The sequence below is a fragment of the Bos mutus genome, chromosome X (assembly GCF_027580195.1).
Source record: "Bos mutus isolate GX-2022 chromosome X, NWIPB_WYAK_1.1, whole genome shotgun sequence".
Lineage (NCBI taxonomy): Eukaryota > Metazoa > Chordata > Mammalia > Artiodactyla > Bovidae > Bos > Bos mutus.
In genome coordinates this window covers 28,898,284-28,912,537 of record NC_091646.1, presented here as the reverse complement: position 1 = coordinate 28,912,537, position 14,254 = coordinate 28,898,284, and positions in this window count along the sequence as shown.

Genomic DNA, 14,254 nt, shown 5'->3' with positions numbered 1-14,254 from the left:
ATTTTATGTTCTTTTTTTTATATACTGTCTTTGAAATCTGGTTTGTATTTTATATGTCTAGCACTTCTCAATTTGGGCTGGCCACATTTCAAATGTTCAGTAGCACCATGGGGCTACTGACTACCATATTCTGTGTGCTAAGCCACTTCAGTTGTGTCTGACTCTTTGTGACTCCATGGGCTGTAGCCTGCCAGGCTCCTCTGTGCATGGGGTTCCCCAGGCAAGAATCCTGGAGTGGGCTGCCATTTCCTTCACTATCCATATTCTAGATGATCTCATTCATCCTTTATCAATACTATCTAGACACTAGAATCTAAAACGTCTGTCTCTAGACTGAGCCTCATCCCTGAACTCCACATTCCTATAGCAGCTGTGTAGCCAACATTTCTGGGGGCTTCCCAGTGGTGCAAGTGGTAAATAACCTGCTGGCCAATGCAGGAGACCTAAGAGACATGGGTTCGATCCCTGGATGGGGAAGATGCCCTGGAGGAGGGCATGGCAACCCACTCCAGTGTTCTTGCCTGGAGAATCCTATGGACAAAAGAGCGTGATGGGCTACAGTCCAGGGTGTCGGACAGAGTTGGAGATGATCGAAGTGACTAAGCACGCATGCATGCAGCCAACATTTCCACCTAACAGTGTGTATCAGATGATTGGGTCCCCTCACACTCACTCCTCCTGGGTTTTATGTGCTCTGGTCCCACAACCATGCCCACCTTGACCACCAAGCCTGCTACCCTCCCACCTTCTTCCTCCGCTCTAGCCTCACTGGCCTTCATGCTAATCCCTAGCACGCCCAACCTCTTTCAATCACAGGGTCTTTCATTTGCTGCTCCCTCTGCCCGGAGGGCTCTTTCCCCAGATGGTTGCATGAATGCCTCCTTTATAGAAGTCAACTCAGCTCCGAGGTTACCTCTCAGACAGAACCTCTGAGATCATTCTAGTTAAAGCCTCTAGTCTCTGTCACTTTATCCTTTGCTGGTCATCACTCTCTGAAATTACATTCTATGTTAATTTAGTTACAACGTCTTATCTGTCTCCTCTACTAGAATGTAAATTCCATTAGGGCAGGGGCCTTGTCCGTTTTGATCATGACTGGATCTCCCAGCACCTGGAATGTACCTGGTACATATATAAAGTGAAAGTGTTAGTTGCTAAGTTGTATCTGACTCTTTGCAGCCCCATGGACTGTAGCCCACCAGGCTCCTCTGTCCGTGGAATTCTCCAGGCAAGAATACTGGAGTGGGTTGCCATGCCCTCCTCCAGGGGATCTTCCCAACCCAGGTATTGAACCTGGGTCTCCTGCATCACAGGCAGATATATAAGGCACTTGATTAATGTTTGTGGAGTAAATGCCTAGATTCAATAAAAGGAGAAGTAACGAAAGAACCATCTTTGTGGTCAGAAGTTTCTTAGAAGTCGAGGCATGCTACAGGAGGCAAAGGAAAACTTGTTCTGGGAGAGGAAACTTCTTATTCACTAGCCTAGTAGCTCCCAGCAAGGCAGGCCCCGCCACTAGGTTATCCACCTGCACAGAACCAAGCTCTCTTGTCCTTGTCACAGAGACTCTGCTCCCAGGCACGAGACGCCTGTGTGTGGAGCCCCACTCTGCCAGGCGAGGCCCAGGTCCTCCTAGATGAGATTTCAGGGAAACACAGTCTGCCTCATCCTCCTTTCCAGCCACCACCATAGGCAAAACTTCTTTCCACTTCCCCCAGGCTGACCTTATTAACCAGAGCTTTGTTTCCCCAGTATCTCTTCAGAGAGGAGGAAAGGCTGTATTTATTTTTTTAATTTATTTCTTCTGACTGCACTGCACAGCATGCAGGAGCTTAGTTCCCTGACCTGGGATCAAACCTATGTCCCCCACAGTGGAAGCGTAGAGTCTTAACCACTGGACCGCCAGGGGAGTCCCAGACTGCATTACTTTCATGTTTCTCATTATGGCTTATAGAAGTTTAAAGTGAATTGGTTCCTTAATTATACCAGTGCTCTTTAACGGTGGCCTTGGCACTGCTTCTGGGCTGGTCTATAGTTTTATTTATGATGTTTAGCAAAAATTGCTGTCACCTCAGTGCTATCTCAATCTGACCATGAGCTTAGACGAGTTCACCCCCTTCCTGTTGCCTGCAGGATCACAGCCAAGATCTTAACAAAGCTCTCAGTTAGCAGGTGCTCCCCGCCCGCTCTGTTCTCCAGCAGTCCACCCCCACTCGCACCCTCATGATCTGGTCTCCCCGAATCACTCGTCATTGCCTGAACACAGCGTGTTCTTTTGCATTGTCTGTGCTCCACACAAGCTGTCCACTTGGCCCAGAACACCGCCTCCCTTGGCCCTGCATCCTTGAAATCTTACACATTCTTCAAAATCCAGCTCAAAGATACTGCCCTCACCCCACGCCCTTGCCCCTTCTGCCCCCGCCCCTGGCCCCTTGGACGTGTCTGTCGTAGTTGATATCCCCTTGAAGACAGGGACCCCATTTCACTTATCTGGAGATCCCCAGCACCTAGCACTCTAATGGCTCAGATGGTAAAGAGTCTGCCTGCAATGCAGGAGACCCAGGTTCCATCCCTGGGTTGGGAAGATCCCCTGGAGAAGGAAACAGCAATTCACTCCAGTATTCTTGCCTGGAAAATCCCATGGATGGAGGAGCCTAGCGGGCTACAATCCATGGGGTTACAAAGAGTTGGACATGACGGACCAACTAACACAGCACCTAGTATGATACCAGGCTCATGAAGGTGCCCACTGTTTACGGATGGATGAGTGCAGGAGTTAGGAGAGGGGGGATGTAGTGACAAATAGGAATCAGGGAGAATTACTTGCTTGCTTAAACATATGGGAACAACTTGAGATACACTCACAGCAAAAAAAAAAAAAAAAAAACCCTCTACATGAAGTCCCATGAAAAAGCTGGCAAATTGAGTAAGGAAAAAGGAGATAATGTATGTTTTTATCCAGCAAAGGATGAGAGGCCTTCAGAACCACTTCCAGAGAGCATAAAGCCCTGTAATAATGGTCATCGGGAAGCCTGACCCAGCAGAAATAGAAACTCTCTCTAGGCCAGCCCCAGATGCTGAAGCCCCAGAACAGCCTTTTCCTTTTCAAACCATCTGACTTAAGAGCTGAACAAGGGCTCTGGGGAGGCGAGAGGAGGAGAGAAAAAACAAGTAAAAAGGCCTGTCTTCCAAGGTTGTTGAAATGTTTTAACCACAGCCTGGTCATGTTTAAAGATTCAGTAGAATTTGCTAGACAGCTTTGCTGCCTTCCCAGAGTGGGGAATGCTAATGAGAAGCAGCTGGCCTCATTTTAAAAATTTGATAGATTAAAATGTTTTTCATAGAGTCTGTGGTAGGCAGAATTCTACAATGACCCCCAAGGTTGTTGCCTCCCTGGTTTGCATGCCTTATAAATCCTTGCCCCTTGAGTGTGGGTGGACCTGGCCTAATCAGGTGGTCTCTTTTAAAAGTGCATCTATGCATAGAGAATGGACTTGTGGACACAGCGGAGGATGGAGAGGGTAGGCGAATTGAGAAAGTAGCACTGACATATATACACTATCATGTGTGTTGGAGAAGACTCTTAAGAGTCCCCTAGACAGCAAGGAGATCCAACCAGTCCATCCTAAAGGAAATCAACCCTGAATATTCATTGGAAGGGCTGATGCTGAAGCTGAAGCTCCAATACTTTGGCCACCTAATGTGAACAGCTGACTCATTGGAAAAGCCCCTGATGCTGGGAAAAATTGAGGAAAGGAGAAGTGGGTGACAGAGGATGAGATGGTTGGATGGAATCACCAACTCAATGGACATGAGTTTAAGCAAACTCCAGGAGAAAGTGAAGGGCAAGGAACCCTGGCGTGCTGCAGTCCACGGGGTCACAAAGAGCTGGACACAACTTAGTGACTGAACAACAACTTGTACAATAGATAGCTAGAGGGAAGTTACTATGTAGCACAGGGAGCCCAGCCTCATGCTCTATGATGACCTTGAGGTGGGGGATGGGATAGGAGGGGAAGGGAGGCTCAAGAAGGAGAGGATATATGTATAATTATGACTGATTTGCATTGTTATATGGCAGAAACCAGCACAACATTGTAAAGCAATTTTCCTCCAATTAAAAAACAGTGGGTTTATGGATGTGATCATAAAATTTGACTAGTGTTTCCGTATTTCATTTTCTAGATCTCAGTCCTTCACCCCAAAGATACAACTAAAAAGGTTTTCATATTTCATACAAAACTCTTATATCGTTAATAAGACATTGGCTTGCCCAGTATTTTGATGCTGATCTTTATTTTTAGGTAGTTTGGAAGAAACAGTACCAAAGTCATTGGTCATCAATGGACCCTCTAAACTGGGATTTAGCCAGAAACAAGCCTTACAAACAATGTTTGAATGGCTACTTTATCAATTCCCCTGAGGATCATAAAAAGTTAATTATTTTTTTTAATTAATTTATTTATTTTAATTGGAGGCTAATTACTTTACAATATCGTGGTGGTTTTTGCCCTACATTCACATGAATCAGCCATGGGATTCTTTATATATAATGTGTCTTAAGACATTAGGGCATAATTTTCTAGTAGAACTTTTGTTAAAAAGGTTGCACAATAATACTTTCAAAATGACATAGCTAATACAGTAGGGGTTCCCAGGTGGCCCTAGTGGTAAAGAACCTGCCTGCCAATGCAGGAGGTGCCTGAGACTTGGGTTCAATCCCTGGGTCAGGAAGATCCCCTGGAGGAGGGCATGGCAACCCAGTCCAGTATTCTTGCCTGGAGAATCCCACGGACAGAGAAGCCTGGTAGGCTATGGTCCATGGGGTTGCAAAGAGTTGGACCCGACTGAGAGACTTAGCATTCACACATGCAATACAGTGGTAAGATTTACCTGTACACTGTAATATCAGACCAGATCAGATCAGTCGCTCAGTCGTGTCCAACTCTTTGCGACCCCATGAATCGCAGCACGCCAGGCCTCCCTGTCCATCACCAACTCCCGGAGTTTACTCAGACTCACATCCATCGAGTCAGTGATGCCATCCAGCCATCTCATCCTCTGTCGTCCCCTTCTCCTCCTGCCCCCAATCCCTCCCAGCATCAGAGTCTTTTCCAATGAGTCAACTCTTCACATGAGGTGGCCAAAGTATTGGAGTTTCAGCTTTAGCATCATTCCTTCCAAAGAAATCCCAGTGTGACAGTTATTTATTGTTAAACAGACATTTAACAGTTGTTAAATGTCTCAGATATATGACTGGAAATAATTTCATAAAAATCTGAAAGCATCTTTACCAATATAGTTATCTTAGTGAATAAATGCTCTTTGCTGTCTGAAGTAAAAAAAAAAAAAAAAAAAAGGTGGGTGTAGAGATCACATATAGAAGTCAGAGAGATTCAAAGCTGCAGTGGACACTCTCCTGTGGGCCTGGAAGGAACAAACTGCCATATTGTGGAGAGGACCAAGTGGCAGAGAACAGCAGGGGCTGAGGGCAACCCTTGATTGACGGCTATCAAGGAAGTAGGGACCTCAACCCCACAGCCTCAGAGAAACTGCATTCTGCCAACAAGCAGTCAGTTTGGAAAATAACTTCAGATGGGCCCTCAGCCCTGTCTGATCCATTGACTGCAGTCTTGTGAGGCCCTGAGCAGAGGGCCTGATAAACCATGCCTAGTCTCTTGATTCATAGAAACTGAGAGATAATAAATTTGTGTGGTAGGACACTCAAATTTTTGGCATTTGTTACACAGCAATGAACATGAATATGAATAGAATACAAATACAAGTCCTATGGGCCCCAGCTGCAATTGAGAATGAAGTAAAAAGTGGGGCAGGTTTGGAGCCATGTAAGCCACAAGGCAGAATTTGGTAAGAGGTCCATGAGGGGACTGTTTATCCCCTTCCCCAACCCATTCCACCACAAGCACAAGAACATAGGTTACCACTCTCGCAAGTGGCCTGTCAGCTGAGCAGGTTAGATAGACCTTGCAAATATTAGAACAGGTGAAAACCCTGAAGGCTCACTTTGTTAAGAGAACGTCACCAACTTCTTTCAAATATGCCTATACTCTGTCCCCTCAGCCAGGTGTGTGTGCTGTGTAACCACCAACCAGTGGATGTAGATTCTTGGGCCGATCGTTCTGAGGCATGACCTGGGAAGGGGGAGGAGAAGCACCCAGCTACGTCTAGAGGAAGTGTCTTTTGCCAGGATGCCAACTCATTGAGGAACCAGGGCTCCCCCTGAAATGAAAGTATGAGAAAGGGCCCCTTTTCCCCTTACTAGTTGTAAAATAAGCTAACCTCTAATGGAACATGATCATTCCCCCTTCCTCTTTTCCTTGCATGAGATTGGTGGGAGGAAACCAAAGATTTGGCCAATTCTTGAAATGTGGCCCTTGGACTCCATGATGGAGACAGCTGCCCCTCAAATCACATAACGAGCTCTAGAAGTCCCACCTAACAAGCCCACCAGTTATCAGAATGTCTCTGACATGGCCAGTCACCCCACTGACTGGCAGCATTCACTCCGAGTGGTACAGCTGTGATGCTGAGTTCCACCCAGGCTCTGACTACTTCCATGCACAAATCAGGGCTTTCTGAGGTCGTCAGCATGACTGGCATTTTCACAGCTGGGGCCAGGGTGGCAGCATGTCTCAGCAGGCTCGAGGCCAACCAGTTAGCTCTGGAACCTCTGTTTGCTCATGTTCCTGGGTGCAGAGGATCCCATCCCATCCCTCATGGGATGCTGGACTTGGGAGAAATCGTTCTTTTTTTAATTTTTATTGGAGTATAATTGCTTTACAATGTTGTGTTAGTTTCTACTGTACAGCCAAGTGAGTCAGCTGTATGTATACATATATCTCCTCTTTTTTGAATTTTCTTACCATTTAGGTCACCACAGAGCAATGAGTAGAGTTCCATGCTATACAGTAGATTCTCATTAATTATCTAGTTTATACATAGTACAGTGTATATATGTCCATTCCAATCTCCCAATTCATCCCACCTGCCCTCTTTTCCTCCTTGGTACCCATACACTTGAGGAGAACAATCTTGACAGTCATCTATCCTGGCTCTGAGGACCCTGGGTGGGTCTCTGCCCAAAGCAGAAACTGATACATGGCTTTGAAAACGAAAGTGTCAGTCGCTCAGTCATGTCCAACTCTTTACAACCCCATGGACTGCAGCCCACCTGGCTCCTCTGTCCATGGGATTCTCCAGGCAAGAATACTGGAGTGGGTTGCCATTCCCTTCTCCAGGGGATCTTCCTGACCCAGGAATCAAACCTGGGTATTCCACATTGCAGGCAGATTCTTTACCATCTGAGCCACCAGGAAAGCTTTGGTGGCTCATTATTTGAAAAGACCTCTTCAGCAGCCTCTGCAAAGCCAACCCGCAAATGCCCATGGATGTCAACAGGAAGCTGTCCAAGGGCTAGAGGGCTGCTCCTCCACACTCCACGCCCTCACCCGTGGGCATGTGGCCACCAGAATCATCAGACACCCAGACACACCCTCTAGGGGACTCCTGCCTCGGACACCTGCTCCAGAGTAACTGTCCCCCAGGCCTTTCTTCCACACCCGGAGGCCAGAGGAAAATGACAGCCCACCACTCCACTGCCCCATCACATGGAAGCCCGTTTCAGGAATACCTGTCAACACCCTGTTGTTGTCATCCAGAGCACATGTCTTTATCCTGGCAACCTCAAAAGAAGAGGTTGTCTTGGTTGGAAACCTGCTCAAAATGTCTGCAGAGCATCATCTCTCCAGTGGGAGAAGGGAGGAACTGGAAAGATCCACTCCTTATCTCCAAGAAGCAGCTGCCACAGCCACGCTGGCTGCAGGGTTCCCCCACCCTCCTCTTCTCTGTTTTGTTTCCTTCTCTGTGCCTTTTCCTTCTCCAGCACTTCCATTTGAAAAGGCTCTGGTTCTGCCTTCTTTCCCCATCATTGCACCTCACCCCTCTAGTAAACCAGGAGAAGCACAGAAAGACCTAACTCATGTGGCTCCTAACATCTTAGATCTGCTGGGGATGTGGTGGCGCAAGTGGTAAAGAGCTCACCTGCCAATGCCAGGAGATGTAAGAGGCGCAGGTTCAATCCCTGGATCAGGAAGATACCCTGAGGAGAACATGGCAACCCACTCCAGTATTCTTGCCTGGAGAATCCCATGGACAGAGGAGCCTGGCCAGCTATGGGCCATGGGGTCACAAAGTCAGACACGACTGAAGTGACTTAGCACACTGGGGGTGCGGGTTAAAAATGCAGAGATCGAGCTTACCTGGTGAGCCAGTGGTGAAGAATCCACCTACCAACACAGGGAACACTGGTTCGATCCCTGATGGGGAAAGATATCACATGCGGTTGGAGTAACTAAGCCTGTGTGTCACAACTATTGAGCCTGTGCTCTAGAGCCTGTGAGCTGCAACTGCTGAGCCTACATGCTGCAGCTATTGAAGCCCTTGTGCCCTAGAGCCCATGCTCTGCAACAAGAGAAGCCACCACAATGAGAAGCCTATGCTCTGAAACTAGAGAAGACCCCCCACAGAGCAACGAAGACCCAGTGCAATAAAAAATAAATACATAAAAATGCAGAGAACTTGGCTTCAAAGGTTCATTCTGTCATCTCCCCAGTGGCCTCAGAGCCTAGCTGATGGGGAGTTGTATTCTGTCTTGTCAATCTACATAGACTATGATTAAAGCTCTGCTCTTGCACAGTCAGGGGGCAATTCATATGACACAATTAATACAATCAAACTGCTGAGTCCTTACTCTGTGCCAGGTTGGCTCTGTGAAAATGGTTTTACATGCATTATTTCATTGAACCTCATAAGAGCCCTATGAAGTAGGCTGTGTTATTTTGTTTTCTTAAATTCAGCTCCATTTCCCAGATGAGAAAACCGAGTCTTGCTGAAATCAGATAATCTGGGCAAGGCCATACAAGCAGTAAGTAATAGAGCTAGGACTCAAACCGAGTTCGGGTGGATTTCAGAGCCCATGATTTGACCACTACATGCTGCTCCCTCCTTAATTAGCAAAATCTGGTATTAAATGCCCACTTGCTCCTGCCCCAAAGAATCTCACATCTTAGCTCATTATAGGACTTGAAAACAGGATAACTTGCTAAGTCATTATCAGTCCGTAATATCTTTGCAAAGATTTGCTGGTCATTTTAACAATAGAGTCCCGCCAAAAATGGCTCACTGAACACATATTGTGATGCGAGATCACATGATATTAAAGGGGATAGGTCTGTAGCATGGATGGCCAGGCTGAAGTGGGTTACAAGCAAGGGGAGCAGGAAACATGGGGACACTGGGAGACTCAAGGAAGAGCCAGAATGGAGTCAAGGGGCCCTGAGGATAGATTTCACAGCTTTAAGTGTGTGTTGGGTGCCAAGAGATCTAGACCCCAACTCCCCTCCAGCTCGCAAGTGCATCCCAAGCAGAGTGTGTCTGAGGCTTTCTATTTTATCCTGTATTTGTTGTATCAAAAATCTTCAAGGAGGGATAAAAGGCAAAAGAAGAAGAAAAGAGGTCAGTGATGCTGGAGCAGGCTGTGAATTCTCTGTGGCTGGCTGGCTCCTGCATTGGCAGTGGTTCCCTGGTTGGGGAGGCAGGGGAGATAAACGGAAAAGATCCAAGCCACAAAAATAGGCCATCAGCCCAAGCTGAACTATCTGTGACTTCCGCGAAGCCCACTTGTAACTTCTGGGTTTTATCTTAAGGTCCCTTAGCCCACAGGATGGGGCTGGAGAGGCAACCACTTCATGGCTATGATGAATAGCCCTTGGCCTCCCAATTCCAGGGTGACATAAAGCAAGGTCCCACGTCTCCACAGGGAGGGAATGGAAAGAAGGAAGGGTGATGTTGCCATCACCGAGGTGTCCAGGACCATTGAAATAAATATGCCTCCAAGAATCTGAGAGCCCTGGCCAATCTCAGTCAAGGTCAGATTTGGGGGTGTCTTTAAAACCCCAGATTTCCTTACCTCTTAATCCCACGGACAGCCCTGCAACAGAGCAAAGCAGCAGCTGCCTACCTAGAGCTGCAGGGAGAGTTATCCAAGCGCTCTCTGGTCCCAAGATCTTTGTCTTCTCTTTGGCCTAAAACACCCACCATTAGAATTAGCACCGTTAGCATTAGACCCACCATTAGGATCAGACAACAAAGTCAGACTATTATTTCTTGAGGTCTCTCTGTAACACATGCAGTCCTACTATGTACTCAGTCCTGTTTGGGGGCTATGGAGACAATAATAAAATAAAACAGCAAACATTTACTGCTGACATTCAGTATGGGCAGACACCGTCTGAAGTGTTTTGCAGATACCATCCCTTTTAATCCTCAGAGCAATTTCATGAGGTAGGTGCTATTTATTCTCATGCCGCTCCCATTTGGTAGATGAGGAAACTGACAGGCTAAGTAACTTCCCCGGGGGTCACACGCGTACATGGTGAGGGCAGGATTTGAATGAGGCCATTTGACTCCAGAGCCCATAAGCGCTACGCTAAAATGACCCATTCCCTGATGACAAAGAAAAAGATACACATGAAAAATGGAGAGCAGGGCTTGATTGGGAATCAGAAGGTCCTGATTCTGCCCTTCTACAGCTCATCTTTGTGGCCTTGCCTCAGTCATAGCTGGGCCTCTGTTCCTGCATTTGTAAAATGAGGAGGTGAGACAAACTGGTCTTGTGTTCTTTCATGATATTTTAGGACAGGAATTCATAAGAAGATGAGGACTCAAAGGCTAAATAAACTCTTGGGTATTGACTCCATATGGGAGGCTTCTGCAGGGCCCAATAGTCATGGCACAGGAAGCCAGAGTGTGTGTTGCCTGCACATGTGTGTGGCACAGGGGACTGGGGGGCAGAGGGAGGCAGAGAGCCAAGGTTAAGCTGGAGAAGTGTGTCCAGAACACATCACAAAGCCAAGCTGGACAGGGAGCGGCAAGGCAGTAGTAGAAAGCCGAGATCTAGCTGTAAATGAGGTCAAGGAAGAGGGAGGGTGAGAGTGGTGAAGGAGAACTCAGAGGGGAGGACTCACAGGTGGGAGGCAGTGCAGCATAGGAGGTTCCAGAGGGCACTTCTATGGGTGGCTCCATGTTAAAGTAGTGAAAGAGACTGGAAGGGACCTCTCGGTGTATGCTGGAGTCGTCATGAAAAGCCTGGGAGGGGAAGCCCACGCTCGGAAAGCCCATTTGCTAGGCAGAAAAGTTTGACAGCTTGAGGCCTGAGACACTGAGTGTCAGCATAGGTGAGCTGGGGGTGGGACAGAGAGGGCAGGTGACAGTCACCAGCCCCGGGTGACCAGGAAGAGCCTGAAGACTCTGGCTTGAAGTGATGTGCTTGGGGCACTGAGGCTTGAGTGGTACCTGGCTCACCTACGTCCATTTTGCTTAAAGTCAGGTCTGCTCTCACACCTGACTCTCAAACCTTTTTGGTCCAGTGCCTACAAAAGAACCCAGAAGTTTCCAGAGAAACGCTGACAGGGCCACAGGAGGGAGATGCCAGGACAAGGGACATCAGATAGCAATGGATTGGAAAATGGAGTGTCCCAGAGCCTGAGGCTAAACAGAACACCAAGAGGGCGGAGAAAGAGGGACCCCCTGAAAGACACAGCCTGGAACTGGGCCAGGCTAGATGGCGGCTAGTAGAGGAGGAGAGAAAGGCCAAGATGGCCAAGGGCAGAAAGGAGATTTCTGGTTTACTGTGTTCACTGCAGGCCTCAGACGCAGAGAGGATCCCCGGGCACAGTGCTCAGGGCATTCTCACGCTCATTCCCTCATTTGGCTGCCGTCACCCCCACGCAGGGAAGATAAAATTATTGTTACTTTGAAGAAGTACAATACGTAAAATAGATAGCTAGTGGGAACCTGCGGTATAGCACACGGAGCTCATCTAAGGGCTCTGTGATGACCTAGAGGGGTGGGGGGTGGCAGGAGGTCCAAGAGGGAGGGGTTATATGTACATGTATAGCTGATTCACTTCATTGTACAGCAGAAAATAACAACATTGTAAAGCAATTATACGCCAATAAAATATTTTTAAAAATAGGCTATTTAGAAAAGAAGAGGTAAATGATGTGTGCAACAAAGCTCTTCCCAGCAGGGTAACCACTTCATTGGAAAAGAAAAGTAGCAGTGAGACCCAGAAGAACAGAAATCTACCAGGCTTTCTTCAACTTTAAGGTACAAGAATCTGTGGTCAGAATGGCCTGGCAGGGGAAAAGCCACCGTGGGAACAGTGCCCAGCACGGGCGCTCACATGGCCCCTCCCAGGTGGTCTACTTGAGGATGAGATGGGAGCACACAGCCAGCATCTGAGGAATGATTGAAAAATAGCACAGTGCCTGGTACAAAGAGAGCACTCAAGAAATAGTAGGGGGTAGAGGAGGAATAAATTGGGGGCTTGGGATTAAATAAAATAAACAACAATAGTTGTTTAATAGTTCCCTATAAAGGAGATCCAACCAGTCCATTTTGAAGGAGATCACCCCTGACATTTCTTTGGAAGGAATGATGTTAAAGCTGAAACTCCAGTACTTTGGCCACCTCATGTGAAGGGTTGACTCATTGGAAGACTCTGATGCTGGGAGGGATTGGGGGCAGGAGGAGAAGGGGACGACAGAGGATGAGATGGCTGGATGGCATCACTGACTCGATGGACGTGAGTCTCAGTGAACTCCGGGGGTTGGTGATGGACAGGGAGGCCTGGCGTGCTGCGATTCATGGGGTCGCAAAGAGTCAGACATGACTGAGCGACTGATCTGATCTGATAGCACAGGGAACTATTGTCAATATCTTGTAATAACCAATAATTGAAAAATCTGATTATATATATATATATATATTTTGAGTCACTTTGTTGGACACCTGAAACTAACACAACTCCATAAAGCAATTGGATTTCAAAAAGAAAAAGAAAAAAGAAATAGTACACTTTTTAAAACTATAGTACAGACATGGACCATGGTGCAAAAAATGGATTCAAGGAGGGAGCTGTAAGTTACTCACCTACATGAAAAATCACTGATTCTGGGGTCTTCGCCTCCAGGGATTCTGATTCTTCCATGGCAGGTGGGGCCCACAGATCTGCAGTTTCCATAAGTTCCTGGGTACAGAGGTACACAGTCCAAACACCCCACTTTAAGGAAACCCCAATGTAAATCAGGGGTGACCACCAGGCCTGGCTGGAACAGAAAAGCTGAAGTGGGGAGCCATAAGAAATGGACGTGGTGGTGAAGAAAAAGCAACTTGAATGATACTAGAGAGAACTGAGGCTGCAAGGGAAGACGTTTTGTTTTTCTAATGAATGTGTTTAAGAATTGAACCTCCAAGCAGTCCTAGAGTAACTTAGGGAAAGTTGACACCCCAGTCCTGCTATTCATTAACTGTGAGGCCTTGGGCACTCCCAGTCCTCTCTCTGGGCTGCAGTTTCCTCACCTAAGAAGTAAGAGGTTAGGCTGGACTTAGATCAAGGGGTCTTTTCAGCCCAGGCATTCCAGGATTCTATGATTCACTGAGACAATCATTCAAGGTTCACAGTTCATACCTAGAGAGGCTAGATTTTGCAGAGGTCCCCTATAAGCCTTGCTTGAGTTTGCCAACCGGGGACCAGCCTTCAGAATTTTCCTCAAAAAATTAAAATAAAACTACCATATGATCCGGGCTTCCCTGGTAGCTCAAATGGTAAAGAATCTGCCTGCAATGCAGCTTATTGTTTTTGTTTTTGTTTTGTTTTGTTTTGTTTTTCAGAAAACTCTCCTACTTTTAACTTGTAGAGAAGTCTAACCTACTTCCCTATTTTTAAAAATACACAGGGTTGCAAGAGACTTGATATAAAATTCCCCATTCATTTTTTCTTTCTCTTCAAATGAAATATTAAAAAAATTTTTTTTTTCAAATCAGGAGTTAATCCCTATCAGAGAATTAACTATCCCATCTCAGAGAGTTTCCTCCAACTCTGAATAAGCAAACATAGGCCATTTCTACATGAAATAAGGTCTTTAGATCATTGACATTTGGCTTCGGAAGCCACAGGCACAGAAGAAACAAACATTCTTCACAAGTGAAAGCAATATTATGTCTTTCAAAAATAGAAGATGGAGGTTTAGTGGGAATTTTTTTTTCATCTCATTCTCTTAAAGGGCTTCTAGAAACCCCCTCCAAGTACCACAAATGAACACTGAACTAATACAGAAAGCTGTTCATACCCAGAAGAGCAGGCTTTTGCTCCCTTACCTACTAGGCTCTG